Source organism: Pteropus alecto, unplaced genomic scaffold (genome assembly GCF_000325575.1).
Source record: "Pteropus alecto unplaced genomic scaffold, ASM32557v1 scaffold134, whole genome shotgun sequence".
In the NCBI taxonomy this organism is placed as follows: domain Eukaryota; kingdom Metazoa; phylum Chordata; class Mammalia; order Chiroptera; family Pteropodidae; genus Pteropus; species Pteropus alecto.
The window spans coordinates 3,475,179-3,483,802 of NW_006436283.1; the positions used below are offsets into that span (position 1 = coordinate 3,475,179).

The 8,624-nt window shown below is 60.4% G+C and overlaps 1 protein-coding gene across 3 annotated transcripts in view; it reads right to left on the reverse strand.

Moving 5' to 3' along the window:
• The window catches only part of SEPT9 (septin 9), a 139,976-nt gene that overhangs the window by 28,490 nt on the left and 102,862 nt on the right, over nucleotides 1-8,624 (reverse strand). The window contains exon 1 of one of the 3 annotated variants that reach the window (XM_025047179.1): nucleotides 589-781. The exons of the other annotated variants lie outside the window; for them this stretch is intronic. The gene's annotated coding sequence lies outside the window, so the exon portion shown is untranslated. Of the gene's footprint in view, nucleotides 1-588; nucleotides 782-8,624 lie in introns of those variants that run through there. 3 annotated transcript variants of the gene reach the window in all.

The window sequence follows — 8,624 nt, forward strand, 5'->3', positions numbered from 1 at the left end:
CCACCCCAGCCAGCACGGCACGTCCCCAACCTCCGAGAAACCCGGACACGCTGCGGCAGAACTGCCCGATCACAGGGCCAGCCGCTGGCTTCCGATTCCGGCATTGCTAGTGTCTGCTGGAACTGAGCTGCAGCCGGTCCTCAGAGCCGCCTGCCCCTCACGGCTGACAATCCGTGCGGCCACTGCCGGAGGTGGCGGTGGCCAGGCCACAGCTCCCCTGGCCCCCCCCGAAGTCAGGGAAGCCCCTTGCGAAAGGAAATCGACTCCTCCGAGAAATTCCCGCTGCAGAAGGACCTCAACCGCTCGGCTCAGCGGGCCAAATATTTACAAAGAGGTAGCTGGGGCTGCACAAAGCCCTTTTCTTTGAGCAAATTACTCAGAGGCCGACCATCTGGGCCCTGTATGGAGACGGAGCTCCCGCTCCCTGCCCCTTCTCGGGTCCCGGAGCTGTCCCGCAGCGGGGGATCCGGGCCGCGGCCCTGGAGAGGCGCTGCTCCCAGTCCGGCCACCTGGCCATGGGCTGGCCACACCTGAGGGCCCGGCTGCGGCCGGTGGGAGGCTGGAGGGAACAAAGACGGGAGGACTCACCCAGCAGCAGAGTCGGGCTGCACGGCGCCCAGAGCACGGCCCGCCCACCGGGTCACATGGCTCGGAGCCGAGCGGAGGATCAAAGGGGCTTTGTGGCGGAGGAACAAGAAGCCTCCCAGAGCACGGGCAGAGGTAGGAGGGACCGCGATGGCCTTCGCGGGGAGGCTCCTGGGGAACGGGCTCCGAGGGGCAGGGCCAGGGGAACAGAGGAGGAGGGGGCAGGCAGAGAGAGGGGGTGCCGGCCGGCAGCCAACGGCTGCACGGGGTGCAGCATCTGTGACTAAGAGCTGAGTCCCCCACCAGCCTGTCATCCCAGGAGGAAAAGTGACGGGGTCGCTGGGGAAAGGCTCCGGGAAGGGGTCACGTGGACACCCAGCCAGCCACCCGGGCTGGGTCATGTCCTGCACAGCGTCCGGTCCGTCCTTCAGGCCCGTCCCCCTGCCAGGGTGAGGCAGAATGAAGTGCGAGGTGGTGTCCTCTCTCCCTGCTGCCCCACCCCGTGCTCCCCCGTACCAGGTGTGGCCCCCCACCTGACCCTGGCCCCAACGGGCCCCGATGACACACCTAAGCTACTGGCCCTCCGGCCCCCCAGGGCTCCCTGGGCAGGAAGGCCAGACGCGCAATACTGAGCTGTTCCAGGCTTCCGGGCAGCCGGGGGTCGGAGCTCCACAGGCCCTGTCTGCCCCACCTTGTGCCACCATGGAGGTGACCCCGGAAGGAGAGGCACAGGGCAGGGGCTGGGGAGGTGGAGGTGGGGACCAGCTCACCCTCAGCTTGCTTCTTCCTGGAGTCTCGGGACAGGATCCCGCCCCCGAGGGCCTGGGGTGAGCCCCGGGCCTTCCTTTCTCCCCACCCTGCAGGCCCCGTGGAGCTGGGACCCCTGGGGGGATGGGCTCAGTGGTCCCAGAGGAGGGAGCTAGAGAGCAGCCCCGTTTGGGCAGGGCCTGAATGCTGGGATGGGTCTGACCCAGCCCCTGTCATGAACTTCGACCCCCAGCGAGTGAGTCATTCCCAGGCACGGGTGTGGCGGAGGCCCCGCTGACTCCCACACCATGAGAGAGCTCCTGGGAGCGGATTTTGGGGCTCTGCCTGGGGCAGGGAGCCATGAGTTCCAGGAGGCCTGAGTGAAGGCCGTTTTAGGGCCAGTAGCTGGTTTCCCACAGGGAGCCCATTGTTCCTTCTGCCTCCTGGAGGAACAGTTCTGGTCCAGCCCCCACGGGCTACAGCTCTCAGTTTGCTGGCTCTGGTTTTCCATTCCCAGACCCCCCATGTGGCTGATGGGTGCCACCCCACCGGCCACACAGGCAGGCAATGTCCAGCTAATTCACCTTCCGGCTTCTTCCAAAGCCAGCTCTCCCCAGCAGCAGCCGCTGGCCTCTCCAACTCAGCCGGTCCCCACCCCGAGGGCCCGCTTTCCCGGGGTCTGCAGGTTTGTCACAAAGGCTTTGGGGGCTGCTGTCCCACGGCCCTCCCCACGCCCAAGCAGAGTGGCCATTCAGAGCGGCTACCATCGGTCCCTGGGCAACTGGCCAAAGCCAGGAGTGACCAGGGGAGGGAGGGCCTGCACGTCTGGAGTCCTCGCCCCTCCTCAGCCGAAGGGGGACTGGAGGTGGGTCCGAGCTGCGGGCTCAGAGCCCCTTCCCTCACGATCGCCGTGGCCCAGCACTCGACGTCTGCGGGACTCGACCTTCCCCATCTGTAAAATGGGCACGAGCGGCTCCGGTCGCAAGCATCAAAGCAAGGGGTGCCTGTCCAGAACCAAGAAGGCAGCCCCCCAAAACACACTCAAAAAATCCCTTTCCTCCAAGAAGGTGACTTCCTGGGACACAGAGAGGGCAGCCCATCCCCCGCCCCTGCACCCCCCACCCACCCTGCCAGGCCCCGAAGGGCGGCTCCGGGAACCAGCAACAAAGGAAGCCAGGAGGGACCCGTCACACGGGTGTCAGGGTTAACACGGAGCCTCGGGGACATCGCCTCCACACCACGCCTGCCCTGCCCAGCGCTCTCTTCAGATGCCTTCTCTGTCTCTGGCCTTGCTTCGTCCCCGGCTTCCTGGCCCCAAAGGCCACTCCCAGGGCCTACCGCCCTTTCCTGGGCAACACGCGGGCACACAAAAGCCCCCTGCTCGCTAAGCCCTCCCTTCTCTTCCTCCTCCTCCTCCTCCTCCTCCTCCTCCTCCAGGGAGGCGGCCTAGGTTCTTTCTGCATTTCCTCTTGCAGCAGCCCCTCACTGCCCGACAGGGGTCTTCGGGGCACAGGAGAGGGAGTCTCAGTGCCTGACAAGCCCCCTCTGCTTCTCCAACACCGAACGCCTGCCGTCCGGTGCTGCTCGGAGCTCCCTGCCACGCAGGCACCCAGCGCTGGCCGGCAACTCTCCAGCAGAAACAGAAGGCGCGACACGTCCACAATGTTAAAGTTCCTAGTAGCCACGTTAGATTTGTATGAAGAAACAGACATTAATTTTAATATGTTTTACTTAGCCTATCAGAGCTAAAATATTATCAACTCAACATGTAATCAGCATAAAAATCGAGATGTTTTACATTCTTTCTTCTTCCCGTTGCAAGGCTCTGAAATCCAGCGTGCATTTTATACTTACGGCACCTCTCGATTTGGACAGGACACGTTTCAAGTTGTCAGTGGCCACATGTGGCCAGTGGCTACCATATGGGCAGCCCAGCTCTCGACACTCTCAGTATTATCCTGGGATTACACCAGGCCCTTGGACAGCCCTGTCTTTGGACCAAATTATTTTAGTTGGCATATCACTTTGAGCCTCGGGATGCAGCCACACTCGGGGCTGGTCCGGGACACAGCTCGAAGGAACACACAGTGGTGTCCACCGTAAGATGCTGTAAAGCCACGGATGCCTACGTCACAGTGTGCCCTTTGGGGGAGGGTACCAGGGACCTCCTCTCAGATTCCACTCTCGGGGACGGAGCAGAGCCTCTCCTAAGAAGCGAATTTGCTGGACGCCCGCTAAGCCCGCATCAGACCGTTCCTGTCGCTGCCAACCCACCCCTTTCTGGGGTTCCCAACCCCTCCTGGCCCACAGGGGCTTGGAAGTGGGTAGGGCGGCCGACATCCAGGCGACTACAGCCCGGGCCCCTCCCAAGCCAAGAGCGCAGGCACTGGCTCCCGGGTGCCAGATCGTCATGCTTTTGATCATTTACTTCACGGTCACCCAGAAATGCACCGATTAGAACAGAATCCACGAAGACAGAAGCGGATGGGTGGCTGGTTGCCAAGGGGGAGTGGGATGGGGAGTGACCGCTAATGGGGACGAGCTTTCCTTCTGGGGGGCATGAGAATGTTCTAGAACTAGACAGCGGTGACGTGGAGGTTGCAGAATGCTGTGAGTGTGCTAAGGGCTCCTGACGGTATATTCTACATTCCGTGAATTTCACCACCATAAAAATAGATCTGTTTAAAGGGAAAAAGACTTTAACGTGTCCTTTTTTACCCCCGGGCCAGTTTGTTTCTTTGTTGTTTTATACCTGAAAACCGGGAGGGCCCTACGAGCAACGATGACCGAATAGCAGGTGACCGAACAATGCCGCCTCCCCTGGAACCTTACGTGGCGGGAGGGGCTCTGCAGACGTGACTGAGGATTGGGAGATGCAGAGGTGACCCTGGGTTCCCTAGGTGGGTCCTAAATGTGATCAGAAGCGTCCTCAGGAGAGGGACACAGAGGGAAATGTGAAGAATGTGGAGAAGCGGACCATGGGGTGGTGGAGAAAGACTGAGGCATGTGGCCGCAGGCCAAGGACCGCCGGCAGCCACCGGAAGCTGGAAGGGACAAGGATGCATTGTCCCCTGGAGCCTTCAGAAGAACCCAGCCCTGCCAACGCCTCGACTCATTCGCCCAAGGACCCTGATTTCAGACTCCTGGCTCCTAGACTGTTCAGAGAATAAATTTTTGCTTTAGGCCACCGAGTTTGCAGTCATTTATTACGGCAGCCACAGGAAACTCGTGCAACCCGCAGTCCTGACTCTGACCCACGCCCATAAAGCTGAGGAAGCCGCCCTCACTGGGCACGTGGCTGACATGCAGTGGAAAGGGGGTCCCGTGGCGTCCCTGTCAGAGATGCCATAGGCCGTTGTGCCGGCCCGTGAGCAGCCCCTGGTCAGCTGTCTGGCAGCCGGGTCCTACTCAGGAAGCCACAGGGGACATCAGGGTCCACCCCCTCCAACGAGGAGAAGAGCACGATCTATGAGGTGTCACTCGTCCATAGCACGGGGACACCCACGTGATGCTCGAGGCACCTTCGCTCCAGCCCTCGGTGGCATCAGCAGAAGAATGGGGAAGTGGTCACACGGCGTCCTCCGTCCCTCACGCACACGCTCACACACGCACCTGCCCCCGTCCTGGTTCCCGGGTCCCTCACCGTTCTGCCAAGCCTGGGTGTGAGCACGGAGCTCAGCCTCTACTTCTCCCAACCCGCCTTGGGCAAACTTCATAAAATGTGGCAGATGGCTCCCCCAAATGCCAAAGAAAAGATCCCCCCCTCCGGTCTGTGGGCCTGTCGCTGGAGCCTCCGCGTGGGGGGCAGGGGAAGGGCTGGGCAGGTGGGCATGGTGGGGTTGTGGCTGGTGCGGCACCTGAATGCCTACAGGCCGGCAGCCTCGGAAAGGTGCCGGTGCCCACACAGGCCCCTGCCGCCCCCTGGGGTGGGCAGGCAGGGGAAGCGGGGCCCTGCCAAGCTTCTCGGCAGAGCAAGCTCGCAGAGCCTGGTTGTGTCGTCACATCTGGTTGACATTTTTCTTTCTTCTGGTTCCTTCTCAATGTCACCTAGGAGAAGGGCAGGCCCTAATCTCAAAAACAAGCCACCCCCGCCTTCCCCGGCCTGCTGCCTCCTCCAGCTGCAGACCTCTAACCAGGCGGTCTACACTCTGCTTCCATCTTCCCACCACCCACTCACTTCCGACCCTTCACTGTCTGGCTTCTGCCTATCTGCGTATCAAAACCGGAGTTCTAGAAACAATCCTCATCATCAACATCCAGTTCCACCCCATCTGAGCTCAGGGCAGCGTGCGACACGCATTAACCACCTCCCGGAAAGGCAGGTCTCCCATCGCTCCCTCTGCCCCAAGGCAGGGGTTTGGTCAGCACATGGGGGTCTGCCTCATCTTAGCCTCCTCGGGGAGGAGGAGGTAGCCTCGGCCTCATCGCCAGCATCAGCCACCGCCCCAGACCAGCCTCTCCAGTCCCAACGCCACCCCCTACCCCCCCCAGCTCAGTCACATCTCCACAGCATTTACTTTTCTGCATCCTTCATTCAGGCCCCACAGACTCCTAAGCCCACCTAAAATCGCTTGTTAAAAGTCACCACCGCCAGGAAGCCCTCCAGATGTCCTCCATCAGATATGACCACCACCCCTCCTTCCTGTTTCCTGAGCTACACCCTGACCTGGGGCCGTGGCAGGGGGAGGGGTGCTGGCTGACTCACCTTCCCCTGAGTCTCCTAGGTAGAAACCTCAATAACTGTGGAACTCAGCAGCAAGAAGGCCCCAATTTCCTCTCTTCTAAGAAGGGCTCCCCCACCCCCACTGTCAGATTGTATCTTCCCTTGGCAGGCACCTTTTTAATACACGTTTCTTTCTCCTCTTAAAAAGCTATCATTACATCAACAACGTTATCTTAGAAATTATTTGATGATCTCGATGAAAAGCATGCCTGTCTGCAGCCAGCTCTATTGGGCAGGCGTGATGACCTACCCGGGGTGTCCCAGGGCTGCAAACTCGGCTGACACAAAACCAGAATCCTTCCCGGTTCCTGGCACCAACGAAAGAAAACGAAACAAAACAAACAAGCAAACAAACAAACCAGAATCCTAAACACCGGGCGACAAAACAATCAGACCCTGCACGGATTTCAGTGACAAGTGACAAAGATAAACCAGCTGTGTCTGTTTCCGTCCCTGAGCTCTCCCCAGGGTGTCAGGAGGGAGAACCACCAGGTGGGGGCGCTGCAGGTCGTCGTCAGCTGAGCCGCTTGGAACCTCCTCACCCTTCAGGGGGAACGAGGACCAGAAGGAAAGCTCAGCAGCTAAAATGCTGGGATTCTGAGTGGGACAGTAAATGCCTTGGTGGCTGGAGGTGGACTGAGGTTCTGAGCCGGGAGGGGCAGGCGGGCGGGGGGTCTCGGTCCTGGAGCCCATCATGGTCTTCGGTCTTCGGGGACCTTCTAAGAAACACAGAGGCCTGAGCCCCACCCACCCCGGGGATTCTGATTTAAGTGATCTGGGGGTTGGTACTTTTAAAACATTTTCTCCAGGTTAGGACTGATAGACAAACACACACCCTGGATAACATTTTAGAGCTGACAGTCCCCAAGAAACACAGTGGGTGAGCGGGGCTGAGGGTCAATGGTCCTTCAACTATCCGAAGCAGCTTGTGTCCTTCAGAGTTTTCATCCTGCCTTAGGACCAAAATGAACTCAGCACAAAATCGACCCTTAGCTCCGACGGAACTGGACTTAAAGGCAGAAGGTCCATGCATTTCTCGCTGCCCGAACGGCCGTGAGGGGCCCAGGTCGACTCGGTGGGCGAGGCCTGGGCTTTCTATTGAGGACAGTTGTGGGAAACGTGGTTTACACGTATCTGTCCATCGGTTCTGCTCTTGCTCTAGACCAGACATCATCAGATCCAGGAGGGACGGAGTGGAGACGACATGCCCCACAGGTGGGGCGCCTCACCTGGGACAGGCCACAGGTGTTGGAATCCCATTTTCCGATCCACATTCCTAACTTACCAGAGGACACCAGACTGATCGTGACAACACTGTTCATCGAGGAAAAGAAAAAACCTGAAAACAACCCAAATGTCCACTGAGGAGAGAACAGGGAGCTGGGCTACCCCACCTGCTGGACACCGCCAGGCAGTGGAAACACACAGGCCAGTCCTCCGGGCGCCGGAGCCCATGACCTCGACTGCCAGGCGTGAGGAGGGGGCCGCGGAAGCGTCACAGGCTCCTCGTTCCAGCCACGTTTCTGCGGCACGGAAGACACCGTAGCCCAGTTCTAAGGTGAACGCGGGAACCACGGGAGGCCCGCGCCTGCTCGTCCGGCTACGCCGTGGCGCCCAGGTGCTCGCCATCCGGGACACTGCACGTTTTCGAAAAGCGGAAGACATCTCCGGAGGCGCTGGGGGTAGTGACGAGCCGGGGGCTTTCCTGTGGCCAGCTGGTTAGGTGACCTGGGAGACAGGTCATAACTGCCCCGAGCCTCAGTTTACTCATCTGTAAACTGAGGGCAACGACCCCCCCTGCAGTGTGGCTGCCTGCGAGGAGGTCGCTCCAACTTCCTGCCCTTCCGTACGGGGTTTTGGGGACGATGACACGAACTAAGGACGTTGAAAGAGCTTTGAAAACCACACGAAGCACCTGATCGAGGCCCGTTTTCATGACCTGGCAGAAAACGCCCCAAAGAAGCCTTTGTTTTTTCCTCTGGGGTGGAGGCCTTGGTCTCGCCTTCGTCAGCCCCAGACCCGCCTTTGGTGCGGGGTGGGGTGCCTGGAACCCCTCATCCCTGTTGCGAAGACACTGGGGCAGGCAAGACGCCACTGCTGGGAAACGAGAAGCCTGTTGGAACCGGGCACGGACCAGCCCGGCCAGGCCTCCTCCCAGGCGCTCGGGAAGCTCGAGCTCGTGAAGCGGCGGGTACACCGCCTGTTTACACAGAAGAGGGGACACGAACCCACCCCACAGACCTGGACAACCCCGGTGCTGGAGGCCCCCGCCCCAGCCCAGGGACCGGTGACCCCTTTATGAGCCACCCAGGGCCCTGGGGTCGCAGCCCAACTCTCCATGTCACCCACGAAACGCAGGCATTGAGATCGGGAGGCGGGGGTTCAAATCCGTCCCGCTCACAAGCACATTTCTTCACCCCTGGGAAGCGGTTGTCTCCTCTGTCAAAAGGGGGAAAGGAATTCCCCGCCCCCCGGAATTCCAGAACGAAAAGGAGAGAGCCGGCCTACAGTGCAGACTGGCGCCGTGCCCGGCGCCCGAGCAGAGCGCAGTGCGGCCTCCTTCCCGCCA